Genomic DNA, 21,565 nt, shown 5'->3' with positions numbered 1-21,565 from the left:
TATGTATCTACTATTTTGCTGAAACATCATGTGTAAATTTTGATATGACAGAATAGTCACTTGTCCCATCAAAGAGATAAAAGACGTATTGATGTACTCACAGAGAAAAGTACTAAAACTGTTTTCCTTTTGCATAAGCATCTTTAAAGTCACATTATAGAAAACTAGTTGTAAGTAGATTTTTTTCCTGGATTTCTAGGAAGAAGTTCAGATTTCCTTACAAATAGAAGTGTATCAGAGTGGAAGCATCCTAAACTTGTTGTAAAGCAGCAAAGTGAGGGGAACTGTAAGCTGACTCATGCGGGTGAGGTTCTTGCTCAAAGTGCCTGTCTGTCTCCCAGGATGTATGCACCCAGACAAATTGTCCATATGACTCAGGAGGTGTTTTCGAGTAGAAGTGATTCTTACTCCTGTAATGCTGATAATTGGTAAATGTATGAACTGCTTGAACAAAAACAACTTTAATTATGCATGAATGCCGATTAGTCTGGAAATCAATTTTGCTGACTCACACTCAAAATTTAGCGTTATTATCTGAATTTCAATAACTCTGAGTTTTTATCTTAAGTTATATTCTAAGAGCAGTCAGAAGCAGCAGGAAAATTGTCCTTGATGTTTATCTGAGGATTGGAAATGAGTATAGCCTCGCATCTATAATATTAGAGAGGAGATTTTCCTTTCCCCCATGGGATGGAGCTAACTGTGCTGTCCATTTTAATACTCCAGTCCTCACAGTGCACTTGTGCAGCCGCAAAGTTGTAAGGTCACCATTTTACATATGGGAAACCGAGAGAAAGAAATACTCCACGGTTTGTTCAGTGTCACAAAGGCTTTTTGCTGTTGAGGGAATTAAGTTTGTGTTACCTGAAAGGTTGATCTCAAACTTAACTTTTCCCTCTTTTCCCATTGCTCATCGCTTTCGTCCACGACGGATGAGCACTGTCTATCCGGTCTACCTAGATAGAGAAGCAACTAAACTCCGGGGCATTCTGATAATAAACTGTAACTAAGAATTTCTGTTTCTATAGAAAATACAGTCAACTTCAGTTATTAAAACATGTTGTAACAGGTGGCTGGGCTTCCGGCACCATTCCGTACCTCCCTGTTATGGGACAGGAATGCGTGCAGCTGACTGCAGGCAGCTGTGTGTGCACTTGGAGAACTCTCTCTGACACGCCTGCAGCTCTGCAAGTGGCTTTAATCAACAGCAGAAGCAGGCAGAGAAATGCAAAGACAATGTGACCGAAATACCTGAACAAACTGGACTCTGATCTTGCTGACATGTGCTTAAAAGCGAGCATGGAGTATAACGCTTTAAAATGTTTTGAGCGTTTGTGTAAACTCTGCTCCAGCTGCTGGAGTCAGACAAAATAGCAAAAGGACATTAAGTTTTGTAGAAAAGAAAAGGTAGGATGCTTGTCTTCATGAGTGCAAAGAAAAGGTTTGCAAACAGGAATGCAAAGTAGAAAAAAAGCTCAGAAATCTGTAGTGTACAATGACACTGTGAGTATCCCCAGATGGGACCATTCATGTGTAGAGGCTGAGACCCATATTTTTTTAATAATGCCTTCTTCCCTTCTCAGCACAAAATGTAATTTCTCATTTTTAACATGTGTTGCTACAGTGACTTGTTTCTCTGTTAAAGCTTCTTTATGTCCATACAAGCTGAGGTCCTGAGCCTTCCCAGAGAAGTGTGTGGGCTGGGGCTGGAGACAGAATGAAAATGATTTTCTGTGTACTGCAGTCATTTGGGTAGTGCTGCTGAGGTAAAGGAGGGAGATCGTAAGCTTTCATTATTAAATTGTATCGGGAGCAAAGCAAGCTAAGGAAATACACTGAGTGGAACAACAGAGCACTGAAAAATTATAACGATCCTCAAATGGTTTGGAAATAGAGAGAGCAACTGGGGATGGTTTAAAATATGTGAGTTTTTCTGTGTCAACAACAGGTGTGAGCAAAATGCAAGTCAGTCAGAAGGTGGCTTTGTTCTTGACAACGGATTTTGGAGGCCCTTGTGGTTTTAATAATACCCAGATATCTCAGGCAGAGGCTGGCTGTGAAACTGTTATATAGAAATCTGAAGTATATTAAACTCCAAGGAAAATGATATTGTTGCAGAAGTTGCTGCAAAGAGGGTTTTCTTCCTCTTAGCCAGGCCATTAGGTGACAACAGCAGAATTAGACCTGAGGGCTTTTCCATATGGGCAACGGGCAAGTTTGCAGTCCATTGGGTGAAGAGATGGAGCTTATGTTAGTTTTAAGTTGAACACAGGTGAATACACAAACATAGTGGAATGATGAAAAAAGAGCCAAGACTGCGACGGAGGTGCACAAAGAGCAGTCGGGTACTGGTTCGTGATCTCCTCCCAGCATGATCCTCTAAGCATCTGCAGTCTTCAGAGAGCTTTGTGGGGTCCAGTGCCACCAGGAGACGCTGGATGTGGAGACCTGAGTGACTGGGAGGTCTGCTCCTTCGCCTTGTCCTCATGGCGCACCATGGGGCACCATCCACCGCCTCCTTGGAGACCTTTGAGGAACAGGAGGTGCTTCACTCAGTGTCTGCACTCTGCTCTCCCAGGGCTCGGAGGTTTTTCTCTGTGAGAAAAATGTCCGCCAGATTTTCTAGGCGTTTGAAGCCAAGCAAAGTGCTGGTCAGTCCTCATTGTTGATCGAACCACTAGATTGTCCACAAATAAATAGAAAACTGAAACATGTCCCTTCTATAAATTGGTGACTGGGATTTTGTCTGCTACTGGAATTAATTTCTGATGGCAGCTATTGTTCCACTTAAAATTAGTTAGTTTTTATCTTCTACTTGGAAAATATAAATAAAGCACTTCTCTTTGACTAGATATTTTCAGGACACAGGGAAGCTCAACTTACTGGCATTGAGAAGATTTCCTATTTATTAGCTTAAAAACTGTTTCTGTAATCTGTCTAGGAATGTCTGGAGAAAAAGCACAATTTATACTTATAGAAAACCATACATGTTGTTTTCTAACAACATGCATCATTTAATTCTAACTGATCTTAAGCATGAATTTTGCAAGCAGGGATCCCAGTACTTTATTCCCCCCCTCCCCTTTTTTTTAATTTAAAAAGGCTTTTTGTTGTAGGCCCCTATTTGCTGTCGTCAAGCGGAAACACATTTCTTCCAATTCCCTGCTCCCAGTATCAAACATACTCAATTGTACAGGTCCTTGAATAGGTACAAAGTAAACTGTTACAAAAGCTGAAAGTCATGTTCAGGTACTTCAAAGACTTCTTTCAAATTTGTTTAAATGTTTTGAGAGCTTCTTTCATGCAAGAGTAACCTATGGCAAAATTTATTAACCTTTGATTTACATTCCTCATTTGATTTGCATTCCTCTTCTAAGCTATCAGTTTCTAATTTAGTTTTTCAATTTGAACCTCTGAAATAAAGAGAGATATGTGGCCAGACTCTTAGCTGATGCAGACTGACTTGTGTTCCCAACATCTGAGAATCTGTCTCTTTACATCTTCTATAGATTTTCCCAAATGAGATGTTATTGTTTTCATTCTAGAACTTTATTTTCAGTTGTATTAGCAACATCTGGCATTAACTTCATCTTGCTGTGACAGGCAATTGCTAGTTTTGAATGCAGCTGTGAACAAGCACAATATTGTTCACTTCAGTTGAGCTACGTTTGCTTTTAGTGTGGCAAACTGTCAGCAGAGAGTCCAAAAAATGATTTAGATTCAACATTAATGAGGTGATGCTCTGTATTGCTTCACAGCTGTGGTCTTTTCAGACAGTATTAGGAAGCTCCTACCTTCTCCACTTGCGTTTGCAAATCCTATAAAGCAAAACAGCCCATCCTTCCTTCCTCTGAAAAAATGGACTTATGCCAAGAAGCAATGAACTAATATGAATCTGACAGATACGGAAAGTCTTCTCACTGGAGGTCTGTCTGTATTAACCATTAATCCTAATGGTCTCTGCTGGCAGGAATGGGTCAATGTCCCTTTAAAAGGCATTACTATACTCAGAAAAATTGGCTTCAGGAAAAAATCAGCCAGCAGCCCTTCTTCTTCATAGTTCCAATTTTTGTATGTTGAGTCATATCTGCCAATTGTAATGGCAATATCTTTTTGTCTTAGTGGTCCTGCTGAGCTGGAAACACTTTGAGAGAGGGAACTGAGTTCTAGTCTTTTCCGTGTGCTGTGAGTGGAATATTTTACTAAGTGTCAGGTGCGAGGCCAAACATCGCACCTGGAAATAGACCTTGATGGCATCACCAACCTTGTTACTCTATGAGATTTCACACCTGGTCAGTGGAGTTATTATGGAAGGGATGCAGCCTCATTTGGACGGTGTACTGAGTTTCAGGGCTGACTTTAAAATGAGTGGTACAGAGTTGTGAAAAGCAAAATGGAGGAGGACAAAGGTGAAGAAGCTGGAGAAACATGTGGAGTGATCCCACACCAGGCACTGACTGCTACCCGTGAAGTTTTGCAGAAGCTTGCTGGGTGAGGCTGACGTGGAGTGAAAAATAGAATAAAATGAGCACGGAGAAAGCCCAAAGGGTTAGAGAAGATGATCACGTTTTAGGAGAGAAATGCAAACTCGGATAGGGAACATGGACTTAATTTTATAATATTATGTCCAATATAGCACCTGAGGTTTCTTAAACTGAGACTTTGGAGAAAAGTGATGCTGTAGTGTAGCTGAAAGCTACAGAACAAGAGCAGATGCTCTGGGTGAAACAACACCACTGGAGCTGCAAGGTTTACCAAAGATTCAAGTTTCTGTGGCATTAAGTGTAGTCTGCGTCCACCGTTCTGTGGTGGGTTTATCCGTACCGATGTGGGCTAACCCTGCAGCAGCCGAGCCAGGGTGACCTGCCACTGCGCAGGGAGAGAAGAACGGGGCCCATACAGTCGCTCTACAACAAGTTCAGACCTGGAGATTTTCAACCTAAACCTTATTTTCCCTTTTTCACTTAGGAGAAGGAAGATGAGTGTCTCCTTCAAGCTGGAGGCCTAGTTTTGTTCAACAGTGGGTTTAAATTAACCTCATTATAAGTGGGAGCTTGATAGCTTTTTTAGTGCAGAAATTTGTCTGTTTAGTTAAGATGGCTTCTTCTGTTCAACTGCTGCTAATTAGCATCCATCATTAACTGGTCCAGAGCTTGCAGCTCTATTCATTTAAATGATTGTTAATGGGAGCTACACCCATTGAGACATTGGGTTAAATGCCAGTTTAATGAGGATATGTTGGTTATTTCACTGTAACTGAAGCTCTGTTCATCTGTTGAGAGAGGTAAAGGTTTCTCTCCTTTCTCACTAAATAATTTGCTGAAACTGTGATCCTGAGTATATTCAATTAAAAGAAAGCCCATCAACACTAGAGGAATCCATTAAGAAAGTGGGAGTAATAGAGAAATAGAAGAATGATCTTACAAATTAAATTAGGTAAGAGCACAAATATTTAGCTATTAAAGCCAATCTTTGGTTTTATTACGAATTTTCAAAAGCTGCTTTCTTCTAAAAGGTACCATTTCCACAGCTCTAGAGAACGAAGTCTTTATCCACTGAGGCAATGCAGCACAGAGAAGCAGCACGGCAGCTCCGACAGCCTCTGTTTTTGAATGACACCTTGCAGATTGAACCAGGGAGCTGCAGAGTTGGAAGCAAGAATTGCTGTCGCATGAGCAGAAGACATTGCCAGCTCGCTTTGCCTGACTTCGTAGTGCAGAACCAGTGAATTCCGCCAGCTCTCAACCCTCCCCTCCGTGGAGATAAGCCTTACCCCGGTGGTACGCTTCCCTGGAGAGGAAGGGCAGTGCCACTGGCTGCCTGCTTTGGCTGCGGTGTTTCCATAGGGAATCCCGAAAAGTGGCAGTGGGCACGTGGCAACAGTCTGATAGCATTTATCCAGCCTTAGGACCGCAAGCCCAATAATGCTTCTCCATCCATACCCTTCCAAGGAGTTATATAAGTAGGAAATTGTAAGTGCAAGCAGCCAAAAATATGAAAGAATACAGAACAGATGAAGTGAGAGATTTTGTCTTAAAATAAAACTTTCTCTTCTGATTCTGATTTAGACTTTCTTCAGTCTAACTGACATTCCCTTGCCTGCCTTCAACAAAGTCTGCAGTGGCTCTTACCACGCTTCTCTTTATGCCTTGTTGACCTTCGGCTGTTCTTGATGCCATTGACCATACCCTTTTCCCAGGATGTTCTTCCCCTTTAGTGACTCTAACGTCTTTTTGAATCACATTTTGCGATCTTGTCACATTTTGTCACATTTTGTTTCACATTTATCACATTTTGTCACTTTTTGTCACATTTTGAATCACATTTTGTCATCTTCTGACCCTCCTCCAGCTTTCTGTGACGATGCCACAAAGCCCTGCCCTTGATCTTCTTTTAATCCTTTTCTCCTTGTTTCTTGGTATTGTTGTCCACAAACACAAACTTATCTTATCATGTCTATGTTGATGGGTCACAAACTTGCCTGCCTACTCCGGGCCATTTTTATTCTCTCCAAAGAGAGGTCTGGGGTTGCTTTTCTGACAGGTCTGACTGACATCTATATATCAATTCAAGCCATCACCAACACATGACTAATGTTAATATTTTCCATTGCTGTATAGTTTGGTCTCTTTTTGAGGGAAAAGTCATGAAAAGTGGGCTTTCCTGTATCCAGTTCAGCTAGATCTTGCAAATCCTTCTGCATACCTTCTTTTAAGGATGTGGTCTTTGTAACTATGAATAGCTAAGTCTTATCACCTGGCATCTCACTTACTGCAAGAGTCTTTTCTCCAGCTTTCTCCCATTTAAATGAATTCACAATTCACATGCAGAGGCATTTTCCTACCCCAGTACACTGACAATATCACCACCTTCCTGCGTACTTCTATTAGTTCCTATATCTCTGTTTATACAACATAATCTTGTTTTCATTTTGAGCAACCTTCTTGTCTCATTCCCACATGGCTTGTCATCTCTTGTTCGTTTTTAAATGTCAGCTTCCATCTTTGATGGGCTGATGATGCCAGCTCCCTTCCTCTTGTTTTTACATCTTCAAATCATCACCTTTCCCATGCTTACCCTCATGTTTGGAAGGAGCTCTCTGAAAGAGCAACAAAGCAACTTTCAAGTCATTTTAGAAGTCTTTTTTTCCTGTGATGCCTTACAGAAACTTTGACAAGTTGATAGTGTGCCAAGGCAGATCCTTTTCATGCTGACTGATATTTCTTGTATTCCCTGGCTGTCTGGGAGCCTCAGATGTTTTCTGTTTCAAACAGGGATTTTCTTTTTGAGTCACCTACCTCAACAAGGCCCTGGTCCATGATCTGAGGGACACTGAAATTATCTTCACTTCATTCTAGGCACAGATGAGGAACCTTCTCAAGCCTGTGCCACTTTGTCTTTCTCTTTTCCTCCTCTGCCCCAACCCACACTACAACTCTGTTCATCTCAGCTTCACGATATTAGTGATATAGCCAAGATGAGGCCACATCTCCTAGAAACTAGCAAGTTGGGCATCACCTAATGGTAAACAATATCATTTGTTTGGTTACTGTTTGCCATGGCTTCTGTTGGACCTGAGACAGGTAGAAGTAAAAAACGGGTTTTGCACAGCAGTGAAGAAGTCTTAGTGGCTTAACTGGTTACAGCAAATGATCTCTGAGGGTCTGGTTCCTGCAGAGGTGGTTTTCACAAGTGCCTTTATCTTCTTGCCCTCCAGATGTAGGAGAACAGGACCTGAGCACTGGGGACATTCCGTGCAGCTTGAAAAAGAACGTTCTTTTCAGAAAGTCTGTAGTTGTCCTGAGCAAGCTGAAGAGCACGAGTGTGAGACAGATAGATGACATGTACCTCGAAAAGTTTATTGCAAGACCAGAATCCCTTTATATCCTTCATATAAGACTATAATCAATGTTAAAACCTTGCATTTTGTCTTAGGTACTAGAGTTCCCTTAGGTAGCTCTAGCCAGTGATGCATCTGTCCCTGGGAATCTTGCAGCAGACCCACATTTCATGGCAGATGCCCTCAGCTTCACGGTGTGCTCAGAGCATTCGTCCAACCACGTGCTGGTGGGTGCTGTAGCCGAGGGTGGCTCATAAAGGTGCTGATCCCAGAAAGGCTGAGGTTGAATGTCAGTATGTCATATTTCTAAACAAAGCAGACTTTCAGAGGGAGTTGGTTTTATAGAGGGTGTGAAAGAAGGAGGGAGGCCTTGATTAGGTTGCTTGAGCAAAGAAAATAGGAGGAAAAATCTCTGAAATTGATGCAGGAATACAGCACATGAATTCTGACTGAAGTCAGTAGGGAAGAGTCTGAATTCTGAAATTCAAAGAAAATGGTATTAAAACTGAACTATAACTCCTCTTGCCTTTTTAAAGTTAAGTCATCTTTTTTTTTATCTCCAGAGTGACAAAGCCATTTGGGTTTTATTGACCGGTGTGTCTTGATCTGCCTGATGACATTTCCAAGATTAATGTGTCTGTTTCTTGACAATGCATATGCTTCATGATGCATCACAATTAACCACTGCTACTTGGTATAACAAGGAGGGACTCTTTTTATCTGCAACTGCATGACTTCTATCTGCATTTCAAATGGCAAGTAAACAGACAGGTCCCCTATTCACTTCTCTCGTCTACCTTTTTGAAGTGGAAAAAAAATTGAAATGCATGCTTAGGTTCCCGGTAAGATGCAGCATATTTTGGAGACCAAATTGGACTGGAAATATAAACAATGGAAAAACACTAACCAAACCCCACCATGTATAAGACACAGAACACGCAAGCATCTCCCATTATTATAAATACTTGACTTTGTAGCTTTTATTTATTTGTGTTGGTAGAAATGTCAAATTAATATTTATAAGCTCTCTTTAGTGCATTTGCTAGGTTTTTGCTTGTTTGTTTTCAGTATAAATTGTCAGGCTAACACTGTTATTCAGGATTGTCAAAGTATGTTTTCTAAACTCAATGGGAGTTTCACATTTTGACCCAGTTCTGCAGGGATGTACCGTTGTGCTTAACTTAAGATTGTGAGTGATCCATTTGTCTTCAACATGACTCTTCACATGCGTAAAGTTAAACTTGTGTGTATTTCCCTGAAGCAACAGTTTTTGTCATGATTATTTCAATATTATTTGTCACAATAACTTTACAAACATCTCAGCAACAGGCTCAGTTAGATTTTTTTTGCTGTTTTAATTAAACTCAGTAGCTGAACATAAAACTTTAATACAGATTCAAATTCACCTACCCACTGTTTAAATAAGTTTGGCACAATTTCTTAGTTTTTTGGATATCACATGACATAAGAGGAATTTTGATTTTGTCAGTGCTTGGTTCCTCTAATGGGATTGCCAGCAGAAGCAGTGATCAGAAATAGAAGTGTCCTTGGCATATATGTTGATTTTCTCATAGCATTTTGGATGCAGATTCCTCCACCTATGCTATGGAGACCTCCAATAACTAAGAGGTGATAATGGCTAGATATCCCTGTTATTAATCTGGAATAGACATGAAACAGTGATCTAAAAATGAAATATACTTGCATATATGTTGAGAGAGAATCCAAATGTGTAATCCATTTAGTTCTTTATTGGAAAAGTAAAGACAGAGTTTAAGAAATGCTTTGAGCATCACTCTGTTAATTTATTTTCTTGCTTTCTTCTTTGTTTCCTCCCATATATTCCCTACCCCCCTTTGGTAATTTTATTTGGTTCCAGTCTTTATAAGGTCCCTTGTTGACAGCTAATTTTCCCTTCTCCAGGGTGTATTTCAGCTTGGTATTCTGAATGTGTGTAATGTATCTGAATAATACAATCTATGTCACAATAAAAACAAAATAAATGTCACGACTGATATATCTTTAATAGGCAGGGACATGGCATCATTGTAGAAGGTACAATGAAGACTTCTGCTCTGTGCACATTTGTAATAAGAAAAGTTGACAGGATGTGAGAATTCCTAAGGAACGGGATCGTAAACAACACAAAGGTTTTTATAAAGCCTTTTACATAAATCAGTTGGTAAAGCCTATTTTAATACTGTTCAGGACTGGCGATTTTATTGCAGAAAAGGGGTATCAGAGCTCAAGAGGCATGATAGAGCTGAATGAGGTGAAACATTCTGATATGAAAAGGGATTGAATGAATTGAGATTTTTCATTTAGGAAGGAGGCAAATAAGAGTGAAATGAATAAAAGGATCCAAAACCACAAGAAAGAAATTGGATTCTTATTTTCTTTTGGCATGAAAAAGGCTATTTTACATAATTAAGAACTGAAAATTGTGAAGCTATGGAAGAATTTTTTTTATAATGGAAAGTGTCCACAGTGAGACATCCAAGCCAAATAAAGTAAACAACAGAAAAAGAGAGATTGCGTATTTTATGCGTACGTAAAAAATATCCAGAGTTGTTATTGAGGGAAAGGATCTGAAATTTCATGCCTCATGGCTTGAGCCTGCCACCAGCAGGGACAAAGATGGGTACAGACTATGCCCCATCTGCCCGTCAAGTTCTTATGCTTGTCCCTAACAAGTCTCCGACTGGTCCCAGTCAGATCCTGCAGAGTCAGGACTGGGCTTGCAGGTTGCTGGTCTTGTACTGGATGGTATAGTCCCTGTGCATGATTAAACAAGAAATCCTTAATGTGATGTGAAGCTGCTTTAATTGAGTGCTGAAATTTATTTTCCTGTGGTATAAATTAATAAAGCAGACTTGAAGTGTAGGTAAATGATTTATTATTTTTGGCTGGGTGTCAGGATAGCCCTCTTCTGAAGATAAACAGAAACAAACAAACAATGATCTCAAACTTTCAGTGCGATGAATTCACTTACTACTCTATTTAACCAAATATTAAACTCAGAAAAAATACTCTAAATGATTAAAGAACTTGTTTGATGTATGTTTTCTGTCTCTGAGCCATGGGATATGAAGACAAGAACTTAACTAAGAACTCCTGAATTTCAGTTCTAACTCTGCCTTTTTTGTGCATCTTTTTCTGAGCAAGTTGCTTAGTCTCTGGGCCTGTCTCTAGAATATGGCTAGTATTTCTGAGGCCCAGAATCAAAGATACTGCTTTTTAATTTAGGCATGCCAGGTGGAAATCTAAATTTATATCCACAGGTGGGGTTTTTTTGAGCATCCTCTAAACAATTTTGATAGCGTTTTCCACAAAACCATTAGATTGTGGTTGAACTGGATTCAAGGTAACGTCCTTAAATTTTTGCAAAGCATTTAAACTCAGAACAATCAAATTGTGACCCATTATTTATCATTAGCACATCTGGTATGCCAGGTCCAGGATTTTATATGTAAAGTCTTTTACATGCTTATGTGCATATGTAAAGCTGGAGATTTCATTTTCCTATTTTCTAGTAGTGCTGTTTCTGTATAGTGGGAATAGTCATTCCAAATCAGTGCATGAGTATTTCTGGCATGGACAAACATCTTAATATCTACATAGATCTGCAATGTCTTGAATTATCATCATGGGATATATTGTCAGGGTTTTTTTTCCTTTTTTTTTCAAGTTTCACATCAATCTAATATTACTGAATAAAATGCTACCTACGGCATGAAGTTCTTTCAATTTTATTAAAGGGATCGAGGTTATAATTTATCACATAAGGTGTCGATATCTGGTATTATTTTTTGAAAGTCTTGGCTCATACTGTAGCACTGGCAGACAAAAACACCTGCAACAGGAAAGTTTTCTTGGCCATGTATACATGCATACATCAGACTCAGGTGTTTGTTCCGCTTGTTCACATTCACGTCTGAGCGCTGCAGGGACATTTCTAGGAACACTTATGACAGGACAGTTGAGTTTCGTCATCCTTATCTTATATTCTGTTGACAGCTTTCCAATGCCATTAAAGACATCATAGAATTGATTTTCTACCTTCATAGGCTTCTGTCCCACAGCATAAGTTCTCATAATGAGCCTGAGCATTTGCCGTGTTTTCAGACCTTGAATCGATACGCTCTTTCCCTGAAACAATTATAAACCTTATCTTTTCAAGGTTTTCCTTTATCCTTATGTCAAACTCATATAAACCTACAACTAGAAGCCTTTCTCCACAGCATTATCTGCGGTTACTCGTCTGTATTGAGTGCAAGTATGTTGTCTCTTCAGATGTTTTCCTGGAACTTCAGCTATCACATTAAGCTGTCCAGCCATATTCAAATAATCAGTAGAAACTCACTGTGGGCGTTGGATGCAAATGCCTCTTGAACAATGCCATTTGCTTCTTTTTAGTACGTTCTGGCTTCTTTTTCTTGCAAATATGGAAGGCCTTTCCAAAGGTGACAGATAGAGCTTAGAACTGGTTTTGGTCTGTTCTGGTTCAGCCCTCCACACTGGTTTTGCAAATTCCTTCTAATCGCAGTCTGCAGATTCCTCCGGAGAGATTTTTCTGATCTTGTCTTCTTTTCCTTCCAAAACCTATACTTGGGTTTATTTGTGGTCTGAAATCTTGGAAATGTTCTCTCTTTTTTCTGGGGTTTGGATAAGGAACTCCTCACATTCTCCCCTCCCGCCCCAGATTTGGGGCTCTTATTCCCAATACAATCTGATCTCCAGAATTAGGAATTTCACAAGCCTTCCAAAATTGCACATTTGCCGCAACAGTATCAAATCTGTTATAAATTATTCAACTATTTCCTCTTTCCTCTGAGTTCTTTTATGAAATATATCTCTCTCAATAGCTTCATTTGTGTCTAGGAGCTCAATATTCATATTTGTGCTGCACATTCTGATAAATGATTTTCTCAGCCTCAGTCACAGGCTAATGTACAAATCTAGTTCATCTGTGATTGAAGTAATCCAAAGAAAATCTGCCTGTTCTTATCTGTGCTTGCCAAACTCTTGCTTTAACTTTTCTGTTTCCTCCTGCATTTCTGGAGAGCTCCAGTTGCTCAGGAGTTTTTAGTGCTCCTTTTCTTATTCACTGCTTGTCTTAGATGTAATCTTCAATTTCTATAGCTGTACCTCCAGTGTCACACTGTCGGGGGTGTACGTGTGTGTGTGTGTGTGTGTGTGAGATAAATTTTAAAATCTGAGTTAGGCTCTTAAGTACTGAATCTTAAATAAATAAAGCAAGAAAGTTAATAGATGCTATATAAATAGCTTCTGGAGAAGAAAAAAAGATTATGTATGGGTTTATACCATATACTAATCAGTCTGATTCAGAGTGTTTCAGGGATGTAACTTCTAACACAGAGAAACTAAAAGGTCCAATTATCACTACAAAACTGTAAAACAACAAAAAGGCTATTTACTCATATTTTTAATTTAAATTTTTATGCATGGCTTTATGCAAATATGTCCATAGCACCAAGACTGAAGCTTTTATTCTTACAGAGAGAAATATTCCAAGGAAAGGTCAATAGTAGAGGGCAGACTTACTGGGAATTTTCAGTAAGGAAAGTTTTTTCTTGTAGAAAATACTAATTAGACAAAATTCAGATGAGCCAGGTGCTTGCACGGGATCTGGCCTTAAGTCTTTGCAGCTTGAGCAGCACCTACCAATGCACTTATCCCCTTCCTTATCTTCCATTTAATAGTGTGCTGGGCAACAGTTGGTACCCGGCAGGTTTCTGATTTCCCTGTGTCACTGGCCTGGTTAATTGGCAAGCAGCTCATCTGCTGTGTGGTTCCTACCATCCTACTAAAGAAGCATCAGGGGACTTCAGGGAATTTCACATCCCACCTGCAGGATAGCAGAGAAGCAAAAAATTACATTTTGATCCTTTACGTTTTGATTTTCTCCTACTCCCAGAATTATTCTGGCAGTCAGAATCTTGGTGCCATTTGTGGTGAGAAAACATTACATGTGATGATGGATTTCCATTTTCCAGACAGCTAAATCTGTGATTGGCTCTTGGAGGCTATATTTGTGGTCTGTCTTTGGGAAAATATTTTGGAAACATCTGTAAAACTCTATTTCAAATGTCTGGGTTTTGGCTCATTAAAGATGAATACAGTCGCCAAACTAAACTGAAAAAACCCCCCTCAAACAGCTGAGGGCTCATAATTAGGAGATGTGTTTGCAAAAAAAGCAAAAAAATTTGCCTCTCTTGGTTCCCAAAAAGATTTATGTGATTTTGGGGAGAATGAGAGCTTTTTACAGGTATTTCTTAACAAAACAATAACATGTGAGGTTGAATCATCTTGTTGAATACTTCAATTACATGGCAGAGTGCTATTTGAGTTATGGACAGTCACTGACACAGCTTTTAGAAAAAGCTGCTAAAGAAAAATCCCTTTTTAGACATGAACTGATGGCAACTTTCAGGCCATAGGTTCTAATAAATGAACAGTGTATGTGAAAGATCATGAACTGTTAATAATATCTTGTACATAAACTTTGCTATTTTTCAGCTGAGCGTGTTTCCAATGCCATCAGTTTATACTTAACAAAGATTTTTGACAGCTTGTCTTTTAGATCACTTTGTTCTAGAAGAAGCTTATTTATAATGAACATGATCTGAAATATTAAAGGCGTGATAACACCAGGAGTTTAGAGGATTTTGAATTGAGTCTTAAGTAATGACTAAGGAAGGAAACGAAGTGTTACAGCATGCTCCTTTTTTTTTTTAATAAACAGTTTTTCCCAGTCCCAGACAGGTCATCAAAGGGCCACGGTCTTTGCCTGTTTTATGCAAGATCAAGGCACACATGAAATAAATGCAGATCCGCAGTATGAACACCAAGGGAAAAGAAGTGACCACTCATCCCCTCAGTTGACTCTATGTGGTTTTTTTAGTGCTTCATTCTGCCTTAGCTCCATTCCAAAGATTCTTAGGTTTACATGCCTGCTGCTGTAGCAGTCACACTTCAAGTTCAGTTTGGAAAAGCAGAATCTAGTGTTAATTAAATAATTGCTGCTCCCATTCTCAGTTACAACCTCTTCCTGCCCAGTTTCCTTCAATGCATTGTGAATGCTTAATTTTTTCACTCTGGCTCCTCTATAGATGAGTTCTTCCATGCTGAATGTACATAGCACTAAGAAAACTATTTACTTTTATTTTTAATCTAAGTTGAGCAGCTTTGCAACACTTTCACAAGTGGCAGAGTTAGCTGCATCTCTTATGCATACAAATGCAGTTCTGTGTGCGTTAGCCTAAGGGCATAATATAAAGATTCTCTGTGGTTTTACCCAGACATCACTGTCTTATCGATATAGATCCCCAACACGATGGGTTTCCTCAGAGTGAAACAAGACTCTGATCAAAGAACAAATCAAGATTTACTTATCTATTTTTATAAGTTTAAGCATCACGAGCCCTTTGCATGAATACTGAATATAGTTCGAAGGAGCTCCCTTAATCTTAAAATTTATGTCTAAAGCCATAGGTTAGTTTGCTTCAGCTAGTAGAATACATCTTAAGGATTTCATCTCATAAAAATGAGTTCAGGCTGATAATATTGCTCACGTTCACAAATATCTAACTGACCCCTAAGATAATACCATGTTAATCAAATGCAAAAGTTTCTGTTATTCGTGTTATTTATTATGTCTGTCTCCTGTGGTGTAGCTCACAAATACACTGTGGAAGCGAGGGGCCCACGTTGTATTATGATTTGCTCAAACCAGCCCTCCCCTCCTTTTATCAGTTTCGAATTTCTCTCCATAAAGGACCTCCAGCTATTCCCTTCTCTTAGCAGGGTAAATCCATCACTTCATTAATCATTCAGCAACCTGAGCCCGGTCGTGGCTGCGGGCAGGCTGCTCTGTGTCAGACCGTTCTCCCACTGCCCTTGACTGTTTCACCAGCAATATAACCCTCCTAATCTAATTTATAGGGGGCTGCTCTGGCCCGGAGGTTCATACCTTCTGATGAACGCCCACGGGGCAGCAGGATGGGCTCTATTCCCCGTGGGCAAGTGAATGGGGTTGGCGGCCCCTTCAACCTCTCCATGTAGCTCTTCATACCAGGAAGGTCTAGGGTTTTCTGCCGGACTTTGTACTCATGGTCTTCAGGCTCGGAAACTTGCTTAGCAGCTACTTTGCTTTTCCGTCACGTCAGTCAAGGCTCCTCAGCAGCCATGTGGGTTTTGCTGATTGATCAGTCAAGCTTGTTCCGATGACTTAATGACTGGGATTATGTCACTTGGCGTTTGGCTCGCCAGCATCAGCTTTCAGCTGCAGCTTTTTTTGGGAAACAAACTGCTGAGAATAGTAGTCCAACAAAATGCACTGTTTTCCGTAATGTCCATTAGGTGTCCCCACATGCTGGTGGCTTGTGGGTACTTTAATTACATCTTCTCAATTAACAGTGGCGCGCTCGGCATGCATTCATTGAATGGAGTCCCAGATTTCCGTATTGAACACAACACTGTAGTACTTTTACTTTGTGCAAGAAATTCTCATTACTCGGAAGAACTTGTACGCTTGCGGACCGCTATTTGTCACTTGCCGCATCTGAACCTTAATTAACATTGCATTTGTAAGTAGATAATATATACAAAATGGTAATTCTGAGCCCATAACCACCTGGCGTGTTCCTTCCTACCACTGTGCAGCTACTCTGTTTGCAATGCAGAACAGTAAGAGAAATTATAAGTAAATTAAATATACAGACATAATGCCATCGTTCAGCTTTGTTGTTTGCAGCCAAAGCCGCTGCTGGATCCCTTGTTAGAGCACTAACTTTTCTCCGGTTGTCTAACTTGTTCTGTCCTGGGTTTGTAAATATGCCTGTGGTTTATTTGCTACCTGAATCATTATCCTGCAATTTGACAGGGTGTCACAGGGAGAAGTCAGCTTCTCACGACACCAAGGACAGTTTTTTCTGTGCATGGGTGGGTAGTAATAGGAATAATCTCAATCTCCTTTCCTCCCCTCCTCATTTTTGTGATCACTGGGCCTTTACCATTACATTGTTGAGTAGCACCTGCAGACCTCCTGGCAACACCACATCTGTGCTCTTCTAGCCTAACTCACCTTTAAAGGCTGGTTTCATGTGCCAAGCCCCATTTTTATTAGTTATGATAGACCTTTAAGTTAAAACAACAAGCCATCACATCATGACCAGGTGAATTAAATCCAAACTAGGTCCCATTACTAGAGCTTGCCCTCATAATCTTGCATGCATTTACCTGCACGGTATACCTTTGAGACATCCCCTTTTTGAGACACTGCAGCTCAAAAAGGACTTAAGTGTCTAGCCTGTTTTTTTTGCAGAGTTCATTGTGCAAAAAACTGTCTCTGCTTTGGCAGGGCTCACATATTAGCCCAGTAAGATCTTGTAAAGTACCTGCACGTGCAAGGAGGTTTGAGCGTGCCTGACACAACCTGCAAGAGTAACAGCCCATGGGGCAATAGCCTCTCATTGCCAGTTGATGGTGGCACATGTAGCATTTCTTCTCTCAAGACAGTAGGTGAGAACACTCACCCAGGCAGGAGGAGGTGAAATATAAGTTAAAGGTTAAGCAGGTTCAGACATGAATTCCTGCCACTGGGGAGAAGCTTTTGACTCCCAGGCTACGGACAGTTTCAGAAGGAGGCAATCTGGTAGGGAACTGCTGGAAAGACTTCGCCAATGCATCTAGTAACAGAGTGTCGAGGTCTTGCGCCTTGCAGGAACATCTACACCCTGCTTCAGCTCCCAAAGGATATACTTAGTGTTAGTACAGCAGTCAAGGACAGTAACTCTGTCCTCCACCCCTCTGAATGCTCTTTCAGTGCATGACGGGCACTCAACACTGCAGAGGTGACCACTGAACGTTGAACTTGACTGCATGGAGCTAGGACTCTCTTATCAGCGGGGAGTATCTGTATGTTTCTCCATAGGCTTTTGTGTGTATTTTACACCCCTTTCCCAATCCTCTCTCTGTACTTCTGGGAAACGTGGTCCTGTAGGTATAGAAAATCTACCTCTGCCAGTGTCAACAAAGGAGACAAAAATCTGGTGTTACTTTTAAAATTTGTAATCTACACATAGTGAATTTGAAGCTGCTATCTGGAGACAAGTTTGCAAGTCCTCGTTATGTTTGTCTGCCTTCAGAGAACTTTTCAATAATTTATTTCAGATAATTAGTATTTATTAATTCTCTTCTTATATGCAAGATATAATTTGAAATCTTTCCTCTTAATTTTAAAAAATGAAGTTCAGTTCCTGACATGATTTTAAATAATGAATTGAATTGTACTTTCTGACATGATTTATCTTTCCAAGAACTGATAGAATATCATTATCTTGTTAGAACAATACCTGCCTTTTTCTTACAGCAAGCATAGCAAAAGGAATATAATAAGACAGCTTAGCCTATCATGTTTGATTTCATCAAAGCATGATAGAAATACTAACAAATTGATCTTCACAACCTTCACGTGCACTAAATAAGTACTTATAACACATTGAGTGAATTACTAAGGGCAATAGAGTGAGTTAGTAGCAGAATCATTGTTAAGGCTGTGTTTCCCTGGTATCTGTCTGCTTTGTGTTTTTAGAGACAAAAAGTATTTTTTGTATCAATATTTGCATTGTGCTAGAAACAAAACTCAAGGAAAGTGCATTGTCTTCCAGGTTTTGAGTGTTTTTCATGTTCCACTCCACAATTTAAGATTGTTTTAACAGCCAAAAGAATTAGCAGCAGACTTCTGTAGGTGTGCACGTACTGTCTTTCTGTACTGTCCTCAGACTCCAACTGTGACTTCAGATCATTCATTCAGAAGTTGTCTGCAAAACCTGTTTTGAAATGAAACTTGCAGAATTAATTTTGTTCAGCCATCTTTACTGAGAAGTTGATGTTTTCAGAAGGCTGATTAACAATCCGTGTTCTTTAAAAGCTAATCCTGTATTACTGCAGAGCTATGGAAAGAGAAGACCTAGAACACTGAAATTTGTCCTAGATCTTTATCTACTAACAGAGAAAACAAACCAATAAAAACATGAAAAATAATGCAACTACACCCACAAGACCTTTGCCCAAGAATAAGTTCTGTCTGCAAGGAAAGAAGTGCCATCGAAATCCCTGGAGTCCACTCAGGTTTTCAGTATTGCCTTCTTACATGAAGGATGCTCAGACTGGGATGTCGTTCCAGGCTAGACACCTGCCTTTAGGTGTTAACACATGCACCGGCTCAGCCCCCACTGCCATGAACAGTTGCAGGTTGAGCCAGCACAGTTAGCAGAGCAACTGAAGCGGCTGTGTTCCCAGGGGCAGCTGGTTCACCCTCTTCCCTCCACGTAAGTCAAGAGTGTCATGTCATCTTAGATGCCTGCCCAACCTTCATTCGCATCTCCAGAAAGACCAAGATATCTGTAAGTCCAGTGCCATATCTGCCAACCCTCTGGCTTTAGCACATACAAGTGCAAACGAATCTCTGCTGCTCCAGCTGTCAGCATCCATGATCTCCAGCCCAGCCTTTGCGGCAGATATGACAAACTTTATCTCCAGAACACATCTCAGTTCATAGAAAGGCTTGATAGGAATCCCTAAAGTCTGTGACCTGTATTTAACTCTAGCTGTTTTAATGTCAGGATGTTGACAATGTTAGCCTTGTCTGTCCTCTCTGAAGACAGCTTGATTTAGCATTTCTGTGTCTAAGATGGTTGGTCTGAGCTCCTTCTGTGCCTTAAGATGGGATCTTCCTCTGTCAGCAGCCCACCATTATATGGAGCTGTACTCATTTTTTCTTTGTTTTCTGTGATAAGACACTGGGGCATGACATGCTAATTCACGGGCTGTGGGTTACTTCCTTCATTATCATTTATATAATGCCTTTTAATTAGAATATCCCTTTCTGCTTCCTTGGGTTTTGCTGTCAGACATTTTTAAAGATGTTGCAGTATGATTTACAAATGATTTCTCTTGGAAAAATTATATTTTGTTAATAAGCACAATACTATGCTCATAACATTAATCTCATGCTAAAGATCAAACTTGGTACAAAAAATTAATTTGGGAACATAATTTTTTGTAAAACACTTCCTCCTGCTATCCTGATGCCTACTATAAGTTTTAGGGGGTGAGAGGCCCTCTTCAGGACACATCACAGAATTTCTTCCCTGGAAGAGTCAGTGAAAAAAATTTGCGAAATTCTTTTGTCCCTCCCCACAGCAGCGGGGGTGGACTAGATGATCTTTAAAGGTCCCTTCAAACCTAAACCATTCTATGATTCATGAATAAATACAGAAGTTCATACTGAGTGAAAACCAAAATTAGTGAAGTTAAAAGAACTTGTAGCGAGTCCATAAACCAATCAATTACATGAGAATGAAGATAATGAGAGCAGTAAAGAGATTCTAGACCTACAAGGACTTGTGTGAGAGATACAAGATTTCTTCTTCCGATGGAGGCCAGCAAATGTCAATGAATTTACATGAAGTCTCTTAGCTGTTACTAAACCCATGAGAATATAAAGTGAAACAAATTCAAGCATGACCAGTGAAGTCTTTTGATGTTCATGGAAACCTGCAATACAAGGTTAGACCAATTAGTGCAATGACTGTAAATGTTAAGTGTAGACAACTAAAGTCACAGTCACTCTAGTGGAAGCATTCATTTAAAGTATAATTTATTACATCAGAGTAGCAATCTTAAGGATTGCACTAGACATTGTGGCAAGTAAGTTCAAGGGTCATAAGCCAGAGTTTATAAAAGTACAACCCGTAATAATTTAAACTTGTATAGAAACATTCATTCAACATGTTTAACAAACATTAATTAATTAAGCTGTGTAACACCCCACTGTGAGCCTATGGGTAAGTCAAAGCGTTTGTATCTCAATTTTACAGAAGGTTAAGCTGAAGTGCAGAGAGATTGATTTGCCTGAGGTCACACAGCAAGTCAGTGGAAAAACTGCAAATAGAATCCGCAGCCTGAAGTTCTTATTTCCCTGTTTTCACCACTTACATTACACTTCCCACTAGTAAAATGAAGGGGAAGAAAGAGGCGGCTGAAGTGAGACTTGGAATATAGTTAACCCAGTTTTCTACACGTGTTCTTGCTTTTTCTGCAGCTTAGGCACATATCAAAGGGATAGGTTGGTTTTAAATTATTTGGAGCTTTGTTCCTTCTCCATCTATCCTTTGCATGCTTTCTTTTAAGTGCAAACATTGAAATACTCGATGTCTTCAGAATTAAATATAGCTGGGCAGTAAGAGGCAACCCTCTTGAGTTTCAGGCATGTAACTTTACGGAGTCGACCTCCGTCCCCTGCGGCTCACGTGAAGCTCCGTGTTTGCCCCCTGCACGGACATGGTCCTTCGGTGCCCTCATTGCCCTTGCTTAGCCTGGCTTACGGGAGTGCAGGTGGGAGACGAAGACGGAGACTGCACCCCGTAGTCGCCGATGGTTGCCTTTGCAAAGCACCTCACCGAAAATGAGGACGGAGTTGCGGCTTAGTGCCTCTCGCGTTACCTGACAGGCATATGACACCGCGCGCTAGAGAAATTGGGGTTGCGTGCTTTGGTATCGGAATAAAGTTGGTTATTGAGTATGGAGGGTGATGCCCTGCTAAAAAGCAGGGCCTTGGGCTGAGCAGATCTGTACTGCTCCACTAAAAGGAGACTGTGAGGTGTTTGCAGTGAAATGGTGAGAGATGCAGAGGCACGT

General features: G+C 40.2%; 1 protein-coding gene across 16 annotated transcripts in view; it reads left to right on the top strand.

Annotated features, from left to right (window-relative positions):
- The window catches only part of DLG2 (discs large MAGUK scaffold protein 2), a 1,018,165-nt gene that overhangs the window by 88,001 nt on the left and 908,599 nt on the right, over window positions 1–21,565 (top strand). The window lies entirely within an intron of this gene.

This window comes from Haliaeetus albicilla, chromosome 20 (assembly GCF_947461875.1).
Source record: "Haliaeetus albicilla chromosome 20, bHalAlb1.1, whole genome shotgun sequence".
Taxonomy (NCBI): Eukaryota; Metazoa; Chordata; class Aves; order Accipitriformes; family Accipitridae; genus Haliaeetus; species Haliaeetus albicilla.
This window is presented reverse-complemented; position numbering and strand designations above follow the sequence as displayed.